The sequence below is a fragment of the Hyperolius riggenbachi genome, chromosome 2 (genome assembly GCF_040937935.1).
Source record: "Hyperolius riggenbachi isolate aHypRig1 chromosome 2, aHypRig1.pri, whole genome shotgun sequence".
Classification (NCBI taxonomy): domain Eukaryota; kingdom Metazoa; phylum Chordata; class Amphibia; order Anura; family Hyperoliidae; genus Hyperolius; species Hyperolius riggenbachi.
The window spans coordinates 412,414,149-412,425,184 of record NC_090647.1 but is presented as its reverse complement, the minus strand read 5'-3'; the positions used below and the strand labels follow the sequence as shown (position 1 = coordinate 412,425,184).

The 11,036-nt window shown below is 44.0% G+C and overlaps 1 protein-coding gene across 3 annotated transcripts in view; it reads left to right on the top strand.

Annotated features, from left to right (window-relative positions):
- The first annotated feature begins 1,067 nt into the window (after positions 1–1,067).
- USP9X (ubiquitin specific peptidase 9 X-linked) overlaps positions 1,068–11,036 on the top strand; it is a 342,688-nt gene continuing 332,719 nt past the window's right edge. For 2 of the 3 annotated variants that reach the window (XM_068269855.1, XM_068269853.1), the window contains exon 1: positions 1,068–1,610. The gene's annotated coding sequence lies outside the window, so the exon portion shown is untranslated. Of the gene's footprint in view, positions 1,611–2,118; positions 2,540–11,036 lie in introns of those variants that run through there. The other variant, XM_068269854.1, reaches the window with a different exon arrangement.

Here is an 11,036-nt window from a genome sequence, read left to right as displayed (position 1 = left end):
CTTGGCAGGTTTTGGTGTGCCATATGAATTGTTATGTATAGTGTGCTTAAAGGGAACCTGTACTAAGTACAATTATTCAATATAAACACAAGAACTTCAAATGAACATAAAATAGTTACCTTGCCATCAGTTCCTCTCAGAAGCTCACCATTTTCTTCTGACAATGATCCCTTCCAGTTCTGACAACATTTTGTCAGAACTGAAATATATCGGTTGCTGTCAGTTATATATCAATTGCTGTCAGTTATAGCTAAGTGGACAACTGATGTGCCCGGTAATGTCCACGTTTCCCTATTGCTTAAGTGGGCGATGTTACAGTTTAACAGTGTGCTGACCAGGAAGCTGTTATGGGGTTATGGCCATTTTCAAAATAAAGGACGGATAATTAATTGATCACAGTGGACAAACGGTGCAGGAGAGGAGAAAGATTGAGGAGTAGACTGCACAGGAGGTAAGTATGACTTGTGTATGTTTATTTTGACTTTTAATTTTCAGTTCAGGTTTTCTTTAAGGGAGAGCCATAGCTCCTTAGCTAGCCACTGGCTGTCATATAGTGCGATTCTGCATGTGGGGGAACCAAAGGTGACCCCCTCAAGTGACCCCTGCCTCAACCTGCATAACAGTACAGTGAAACACAATAAATGTTAACTTTGTAAAGTTTGCACAGTTAAATTAGAGCATTGTTGAAAGAGTATATTGTGACATGGTGGCGAGCTTGCAAATGTTTTGATTAAATAGCTTTTTTTGCAGCAGATTTGACCGACAGAGAACAGCCCAGAAATGTATCAATTTTGCACCCCTTCCTAGATGTTGCCACGGTCACAAAATACTAGCAACAGAAACACACTGCCCCTTATAAATAGATTTGATGGTTGTTTGTAAAGTACCGGCATGATATCACACCACAAGGATTCAACTGATGAGAAAAGGGGTGTAGAGTGATTTGTTTAAAAATTCCCGAAACAGCTGTAGACTGAGATACAGCAGCTGTGTAGTACCAACGTGCAGGTTTGTGCCGCCCGGCTTCCAGTGTGACAGTGTGTATATCCGGGCATGAGGAGGAAGAGGAGGTGGTTGCAGCTGATGATGGTGGGAGAGGAGGAGGTGCTCAGCTGAAGCTGCTGCTGGTGCTCATGACGCAGGAAAAACGCACCGCCGGCCAAAGAAAGACACTGGGAAACTGCAAAGAAAGAAATGAAAATACATTTTTTAGCTGGAAAGGGAACTGACGGAAATTGCAGAATACCCTGTTGAGACTACAAAGAGCTCGTCACTGACAGGCCATAGCAGCGAACCATTCGGGAAGCCGGGACTAAACCTTGACAGGCGAGAGAAAAACGGCGCGGGAGGCGACGCGAAGAAGTTTCAATGCCCGTGAAGTTGTGGGGGAGGACGTAAAGGAAACAAGTGGAAAAAAAAATATATCAACCCGTAGGACGGCGCTGCCTGGCACAGCCTCCGCCGATTAACCTCCCGTCTACATTATTGCATATGACTGGCTGGATGAGACGGGAGTGTTCCTCATGTGTCTTCTGTGCAGCCTCTCTGCTGTGAGCAGCAGACCGGCTGCAGATCTGCAGCTGCTGGGAAGTAGGGCTCACTAATTCGCGGTAAGTAGAAAGCCGTCAGTAGAATTTTCTGTGTATAATTTGGATGCGGGACTTCTTGTCGCAGGAGCGGCCCAGGTTTATGTGAGGCGCTGTGTTGTTGGTAACTCGAGTAAGACCAAAGCAGGGCCAGTATTCATTCCACAGCTGAGCACCTCGGTGCCCATTGCTACTCAGCTTATTATAGGCTGTCATGTATGACACCAGAAGGCATTCATGACAAGTAATAAGAGCTTTATATGGGATTCTCATTTTGTCTCCACCCTGATCTCATCTTCCTCTCCGCTTCCCCTAATTTTTTTTTTAATAACATGATGAAGTGTAAAGGAAAATGGCTGACGTCTCTGCTCTCCCCCATCCTGTCTGGGGCTGACTGAGGATGATCTAGCACTCCTCCTCTTCCTCTCTCCTCCTCCCGGAGCCATAGTCGTCTTACTCCCCCCTCCTTCCTTTCAGACCTGGTATATTTTATTTCCACTTAACCCTTCCCCGACTGCTGCGCAGGGAAGGTGGGGGCGGCTGCTGTTGCTGCCGCCGCCTGAGATCCTTGTCTGTCGTCCTCCTCCAGCCTTCCTCCTGACCTCCTGGCCAGCTCTGTCTGCCTGTGTGCGCTGTGACAGTCGGGCTAACATTTCCTCTGTTTTCTCTCCCTCCCACTGCCCTCACTTGTCTCTCCTCCCCCTTCCCTCTTCTTTTCTGCTTTCTGCCAAACGCCATTACTGAGGTGGAGTGATTTGGCCGGGGTGGGTGGGGGGAAAGACGCGAGAGACATGTAGGCCCTGCCTGCAATTACAGGCCTCTGACTTCATTTATTTAAATGGCAGCCTGGCATTCCCTCTCCTGAAACCTTTAACAGTATCTCTGCCGCTTTCTTCCTTCTCCTGTCTGAAATTCGACCTATCTTGAAGAAAGAATCGGCAGCTGCTGGAAATGTAAGTAAAATATCAAGTTGGGCCTAGTGGAGGAGACTCGGTCTGGACTGGAGTTGGCCTGGCTGTCACTTATTTTCTGCCGGCTTCAGTTTAACCTCTGATGAATTAAACATATTGCCAAAACATTTCATTTGTCCACACCTAAGGTTTATTGTTACATTTTGACATGTCATGAAATGTGGCTTTATTTGCTTTTTGACATTACAAGTACAAATAAGATTCCTTATTTAAACAATATCTGAAGCTGATTAAATGGTTTCTGGCCAAATAATTTTAACAGACTTAAACCTGAAGTTTATGGTGTTTTTTTGCACACCAATGCATGTTTCATATGAGTCTGCCTAGGCAGAAGTCACTAGGTCTTTTTCTCCTGGGAGTATTGTGGAAGAATGTCAACTGTAACATCCATAACATATGGATGTTACAGTAAATTCAAAGCCTGCAAGCAGTGAGCTAGAATTCTTATGTTTTACTGCAGAGATGCAAACAGCCCCATAGACTTGTTTGGGCGTTGAGTTGACATGCAGAATCATTGTGCAATGTAACTGATGCAGTGTCAAAGGGCCCTAAGGCTTAGTTTACACTTTTGCAATGCGATTTTTAAAGAAATATGCGATTTTGTGCATTCCAATTGAAGAATCTCTCAGAGACGGTACAACCAGCAATATTTCTTTTTGCTAAAAATCAAAATGCTGCTGTGAGAACCTCATATGGTTTGCCTTCACTAGCAGTTTGCATATTGCTGGCGATCGCCAAGCACAATCACCCTCAGTGTGAGCTAGACCTATAGGCTTATTTACACTTGTGCAATTTTTTTGCATTTTGATTTTCACAAGTGTATGTGTTTTCACAGAAACCCATTGTTGACATGGAATTGCGAACAGTATTAGAAAGTCACATGAATGTGTGCGCAAAAACATGAATATAGTCCACACTATTTATGAATATGCACTTTTTTAACTACTGTACCCATATTTCAAACTTCAGTGGGAATTAATATTGTAGGTGCAAAGAGTACTGGGCTTACTATAAATACAGTATTAATAAAACTGAGGGAAATGGATGTTTTATTTTAAACAATACTAGTTGCCTTGCTGCTGATCTCTAATGCTAGGAATACACGGTACGTTTTGTACCGTGTAATCGAGCCACTGGATTGATTCCGGCTCATCCCCGCAGGCGCCTGAATCAAGTCCTGCTCATCCCCGCGGGCGCTTCTTACCTTTTCCTCGTTATCTTCAATTGTCCTGCCCACAGTATCGAGCACGGAATCGATCCGGCGGGTGATCGGACACATTGGATTTTATTAATCGAGCCAGTAACAGCTCGATTACATGGTACAAAAAACGTACTGTGTATTCCTAGCATTAGGCTGCAGTAGTGGCTCAATAACACACCTGAAACAAGCATGCAGCTAATCCAGTCTGACTTCAGTCAGAGCATCTTATCTGCATGCTTGTTCAGGGGCTGTAGCTAAAAGTATTAGAGATACAGGATTAGCAGGAAAGTCAGGCAACTGGTATTTTTCTAAAAGGAAAAATCTATATTCTTCTCAGTTTAGGTTCCCTTTAAAGAGTTGCGCTTGTTCAGGTTTAGGCCTCTTGCACACTGCATGCATTTCCGATTCCGCTTTTTAATCGGTTTTTACCTCCGATTTTTAATCTTTACTGCATGCTGCGTTTTTTGATCCGTTTTTTCTGTTGAATGTATGCAGGGAAAATCGGAAACGGAATGTGAATTGGAAAACGTATTTGCAGTGTGCAGGGAGCCTTATATTGAGTCTGTCTGATCTATTAGAAATGTGTGTAATGTATGCCTGCCTTTACTTTCACTTTTAATAATAGTGGGTAGAGCGGTGTCCTGCTTGAGTTAGTCAGCAGATCTATGCTTTATCTGAGAAGAGAATATACTGTGAACTGTGGATGACATTTTCACATACATTTCAAACTTGTCTGAAATGTATAGCACTGCATATTGGCAGATTATAAAGTTTGAGTAGAGAAAAAAATGAATAGTATTTGTATTCTTTTGTGAAATAATTTGTCACTATACTTATTTTGGTTTTCAAACAATGTGTTGTGTGTGTGTGTGTGTGTGTGTGTGTGTATAGTACCTTTTTTTTTTTTTTTTTTTTTTTTTTTTTTTTAGTAGTCATTGTGATTTAGTTCTTATTGCAGTAAATATTAGTGAATTATTTTTTTTTCTTTTAAACTGTTTACTATGACAATTGTCCCTGTTTTTAACACACTGGGTACTTGTTGACCATCATGTGGTTTGACAAAACAGGTGGCCCTGGCCTTACTAGTTTTCAAAATACGGTTTGGTACTTTTTAGCTATCTGAGCAAGATTATGGGCTTTGAGGATACTAGAATTAAAGAGAGGTTTTGCAAGAACAGGTATGCTAACAAATTCCGTTGCTCTAATTGAATACCTGAATTTTATTTTAAGGGTCCTTTTATACTTACCGCGTCACTGTACTCCTACCGCAGCGCGTTGCAATGGCCATTATAGTCCATGGAACATGACACATTTCCTGCAATTTCCTGGACTCCCAGTTGCTACACACTTTCGGTCCAACGGACACCCGCATGGATGATCTTCGTGTCACTGCCCTGAAGGACGGTTTCAAAACGTCAAATGACCGATTAATAGCAGAAACAAAATTTATAAATTGGTTCAAAGCTGTGGAGAAGGGTTTGAATAAGGACAACAACTTTCTATATTGGTATGAGATTGATGATATTTAAACTGTCTTAGCCACTCTAGCTGAACTTGTGAACTAAGAATTTACGATACCTCTGGGTCAATCCTAATACCAGGTCTGTGAGCAATGGAGTAAACAAGGATCCTTATCTTACCCCATTTAGATGGTCTGTTTGAATTAAAGAGAACCCGAGGTGGGTTTGAAGAATGTTATCTGCATACAGAGGCTGGATCTGCCTATACAGCCCAGCCTCTGTTGCTATCCCAAACCCCCCTAAGGTCCCCCTGCACTCTGCAATCCCTTCATAAATCACAGCCACGCTGCTGACAAACAGCTTGTCAGAGCTGGCTGTGTTTATCTCTATAGTGTCAGTCTGCTGCTCTCCCCGCCTCCTGCAGAACTCCAGTCCCCGCCTGCATCCCTTCCCTCCCTGCTGATTGGAGGGAAGGGACGGGGGCAGGGACCGGAGCTATGCAGGAGGCGGGGGAGCAGCTGAGACTGACACTACAGATGTAAACACAGCCTCACAGCACAGCTGTGATTTATGAGGGATTGCAGAGTGCAGGGGGACCTTAGTGGGGTTTGGGATAGCAACAGAGGCTGGGCTGTATAGGCAGATCCAGCCTCTGTATGCAGATAACATTCTTTAAACACACCTCGGGTTCTCTTTAAGGCATCTTAATGACGTATTTATGCTTGAAAAAAGTATGTTTTCCCTTTTGATGTTGCATGTATATAAGCTGTCTGTACCACCAGCTTGCAAACTAACAGGATGTAAACCTGACGAAGGCTGCAAGGCCGAAAGCTTGTTTATTCTTATTCATTTGTAGTTGGCCAATAAATGGTATCATCCTGATTTTAAAACTTCTTGCATTTCCTGCAATGGGCTCTATTCATAAAACCTTACCGCAAGTTTTCCGCTCAAAACAGCGGATTTTACCGTCCATTTAGCAAAGTGGGCATTCATAAAAGCTGTTCCCGCATGAAAATCTACGATCCCCCAGCAGAGCGAGAAATTTCCGCCTTCTCCAGTGTTTTTCTAGATTTATCTAGAAAAAAGTAACAAAATGGCCATTCATAAAGTTTAGAGGAAGCGGTATGTGGACGGGAAATACCGCTTCCTCTGATTTTGCGGATTACATACAAGTGAATGGGACAGACCTCCCAGAGAGAGCAGTGCACGGAGGGACTCTGCCGGCTGAAGTGTTTCCGCATGCCTTCCGGCAGCTTACCGCCAGCTTTCAGCGGGAGATCTCCGCTCTGCTATCGCAGCTGGCAAGATTTCTATGAATGACCACCCAGAATTGTAAAATACCGCTGCGGTATTTTACCTCCAGGATTTTTTCCGACTCAGAAGTTTTATGAATAGAACCCAATGTCACTGAAGTGCTCTAGGTAATGTAGAACCTACAGTGTGACTTCCACTGTAATCCCCGGAAGTGCCATCATGTTGTTTTGTTTTCCTTGGGTTGCACTGCGGCTATAACACACGTACTTTTTTAGCTCCTTTTGAGTTGCCATTATTCTAAATTGCACTGCATCAAGTTTTAAAGGATCCTAAATTAAAAACCTACTTTTATTTGGAAGATAGTTCTACTTTAAACTCTAGTATGTTAAAGGGAACCTGAGATGAGGACAGAACTCCAGACTGATCGCTCCCCCGTTCGTCCACAATTGGCCCTGAAAAGTCCTTTTGGTCCAGGGGAAAACTGTGCATGCGCAGTTCATTTCACCGGAAGAGAGACGGGGAGCGCACCTTGCCGAACTGCGCAGACTGGAGGCTTTTAAGGGGCCAGTTGTGGGCGAATGAGGTGGTGACTACGGACGACGAGGGAGCGATCCGGACTGAGGGGGCGGGAGGAAGCCCCAGGTGTGTGTATGTTTTGTGTGTATATATATGTATGTATGTATGTATGTATGTATGTATGTATGTATGTATGTATGTATGTATGTATGTATGTATATATATATATATAAATATATAAGTCTGCCCATAATTATTCATACCCCTGGCAAATTGACTTGTACGTACTTTTATTCAACCAGCAAGTAATTTTTTGTTAAAGGAAATGACATAAGTGTCTCCCAGAAGATAAGACGATGTACAAGAGGAATTGATGTGGAAAAAAAAAAATTCCACAGCTTTTATTTACATTTGAACGAAAAATGTTCAGTCCAAAATTATTCATACCCTTTTCAATAATCAATAGAAAAGTGTTCATTAGCTATTACAGCAATCGAACGCTTCATATAATTGCAGACCAGCTTTTTATATGTTTTCCATGAGTATTTTTGCCCATTCTTCTTTAGCAATACAGACTAACCAGCAAGCTCATGATGACCCAGAACTCATTGGAGTGTGTAAGGGACTACAATGGTCCTAAAAGCCCCCTTACTAAGATGTTAAGCAAAACAAAAGTTTGCTTTCTTAAAACAGAAAGAATTTGCGATAATTCAGGTTGGAGTGAGCTTGAGATATCTCCCAGGGCATCACTGCTGAATATATGCAAATTAATCATTAATGGTTAATTTGCATATATTCAGCAGTGATGCCCTGGGAGATATCTCAAGCTCACTCCAACCTGAATTATCGCAAATTCTTTCTGTTTTAAGAAAGCAAACTTTTTTGTTTTTCTTTAGCAATGAGCTCCAAATCTTTCAGGTTGGAGAGTCTTTTTGCCATCACCCTGATCGTTGGCTCCCTCCATATTCTCAATTGGATTCAAGTCAGGACTCTGGCTGGGCCACTCCAAAACGTTAATGTTGTTGCCTGCTAACCATTTCTTCACCACTTGCTCTGTGTTTTGAGTCAGTCATGTGTCCATTGGTGGCCAAGGCCAAGTTTCTCTGCAGACTACCTGATGTTGTCGTTGAGAATCCTCATGCATTACTCTTTTTTTCATGTTGCCGTTTACTGTGATTAGGTTCCCTGGTCCATTGGTTGAAATAACAACCCCAAAGCATTAGGTTCCTACCACCATGTTTGACAGTGGGGATAGTGTTGTTTGGGTTGAAGGCTTCTCCTTTGTTTACGCCAAATGAAGGAAACAACTGTGACCTAACAATTCAATTTGTTTCATCTCTTTGTCCAGATGAGCATTTGCAAAGGCCAAGCGAGCTTTTGTGTGCCTTTTCTGGAGAAGTGGTGTCCTCCTTTTTTCTGCATCTCTGGAACCCAGCAGTCCGTTGGATTGTCTGCCTTGAGACATTGCCACCAGCAGAGCCCAGATTCATCAGGATGGCCTTGGTGGGGTGATTCTTGGACTCTTTTCACCTCTCTCAGTATCTTCCTGGCCATCCTCCGACCACGTCCTCTGAGATTTTCCACAGTGCGGAACATCTTGAATTTTTTAATACTTTGCACTGTAGCCACTGGAACTTGAAAACACTTAGAAATTTCAGTGTAGCCGCTTCCTGACGTGTCAGCAACCACAATGCACAGCCGCAGGTCCTCACTGAGCTACTTTGTCTTAGCCATGACTGTCCACAAACCAACTGCGAGAGCTGCTGTTTTTTACCTGTTCAGTTGAATAAAACAGCTGTTCCCAATTAGGGTAATTAGGATGCTTTACAACAGCTTGGGCTATTTGGAATGGTATAGAACTTTGGATTTTCCCACAGATTGTGAAGGGTATGAATAATTTTGGGTTGGACACTTTTTGCTCAAATGTAAATAAGAGCTGAGAATTCCCCCCCCCCCCGCAATAATTCCTCTTGCATTGTCTTATCTTTTTGGAGACACCTATGTCATTTCCCGTCAAAAAATGACTTGCCGGTTGAATAAAAGTAATTGTAAGTCAAAATTAGCCAGGGGAATGAATTAATTATGGGCATGACTGTGTGTCATACATACATACATACATACATACATACATACATACATACATACATACATACAGTTTGGGGAAGGTGATTGTGTGCATTTTTGAAGCTCTGACAATCGGCACTTTTAAAAACGTTTTGCTAGTGTAAGTCAATGGTGTAGAGCACATTAGAGCGCTTGTGAGTTTGGAAATTGTGAACTCAGGACATTCAGCATTTTGGGCTTCAATACATAGTAGATGGGTTACCGTAATCACTGGAAAACAGAGCACAAAATGCCAACAAATCTCTTACACAAAGCGCTAGCGATTTGAGATAGCGCTTTGTGAATTCTAGTGTGCCCCTGGCCTACATAGGAAGTAGGGTCTCCCGCTTCCTGTGGGGAATTTTTCAACTCACACAGTACAACATGCAGTTGCTGTGCTGTTTCTTTTGAGCCTGTCTTCAAGTAGAAATGACTCTTCACACATGAGATTTTGTTAGGCTTATCCTCCTGAGAGTTAAGCCGCTCAGGAGGTTTTGTCACTTTTTGCCCGATTAGTAAATGTGCACTAGGCTAGCTAGAAGAAGTCTCTGGCACCCCCCCCCCCATCCCCGCCGCTCCCCCGTTTATACGTTACCCAGCCTGGATCCAGCGATCGGCGCAACCTCCCCGGACAGCTCCAGTCTTCTCTATGGGGAGGATCACACATGTCATGACGTCATGAATTCATGCGCAAACCCGATCCTCCCCATAGAGAGACCGGAGCTGCGCCGGGAGGCTGCGCGATCGCTGGATCCAGGGGGGGGGGGGGGGGGGGGGTATAACATATAAACGGGGGGATAGCAGGGGAGCGGCGGGTGCCTGACACTTTTACTAGCTAGCCAAGTGCTAGCTAGAGCGTTTAGTCAATTTGCACAATTATTTAATTATGGGGGACTCCTGGGGCCACGGAGCGGTATGCCCGACACAGTGTCGGGCATACCGCTAAGGAGGTTAAAGTGGACTTGAACTCTTGCAAAGGACTGGAGGAATGCACCCTGGATGTATTTAGAGAGTTTAGCCTGTGTAATTCTCCCTCATTTGTGCCAAATCACAAGTTGTAATCTGATCTCTCCTGTGTCACATGACTGCCTATGGCAGATAAGGCCATTTGAAAGCACAGGAGGTTCACAATATGTCTGCTTCCATGAATCAGGAAGTAGAAATAGTGCAGATTTATTTTAGCTGTAACAAAGAAATATTTTAGTTTAAAGGTTATTATGCTGTTGCGTATCTTTTAGAGCAGAGAGGACGTTCTGAGTTCATGTCTGCTTTAATGCACCTCTACTGGCTTCCGATCTGCCAAAAATCCAATGAAATGAACACATTTCTTAACCTCCCTGCCGTTATAAAAAATTGCTGCGCACGGCAGGGAGGGTGTTTTTTGGCATTATTTTTTTTATTTTATTTTTTTTAGCATGTAGCTAGCCTAGCGCTAGCTACATGCTTCCCCCCTCCCTGCGGCGTCCCCCCGAATGCGCCGATCACCGCCGGCGCATATACCCATCCGGAAATCCTGTTCTGAACGGGATTTCCAGGAGGGCTTCCCCCGTCGCCATGGCGTCACCGACGTCATCGATTTCGTGACGTCAGAGGGATTCCCGAACCTCCCCTCGATGCTGCCTGGCACTGTTTGGCCAGGCAGCGCACGGGTCTCGGGGGGGGGCACCCTCTGATGCGGCGGGTTGCGGCGAATCGGCGCGGAGCGGCGGCGATCGTAAGTTACACGCAGCTAGCAAAGTGCTAGCTGCGTGTAACAAAAAAAAAATTATGCAAATCGGCCCAGCAGGGCCTGAGGAATCCTCCGCGGCAGGTTACCCCGAGCTGAGCTCGGGATAACCGGCAGGGAGGTTAAGAGATGGGGTCCAACTGTATAGCATACTGATCAGAAACTACCAGCAAATGATGATTTTGTTGATTAAGGTGGCCATACACTGGTCGATTTGCC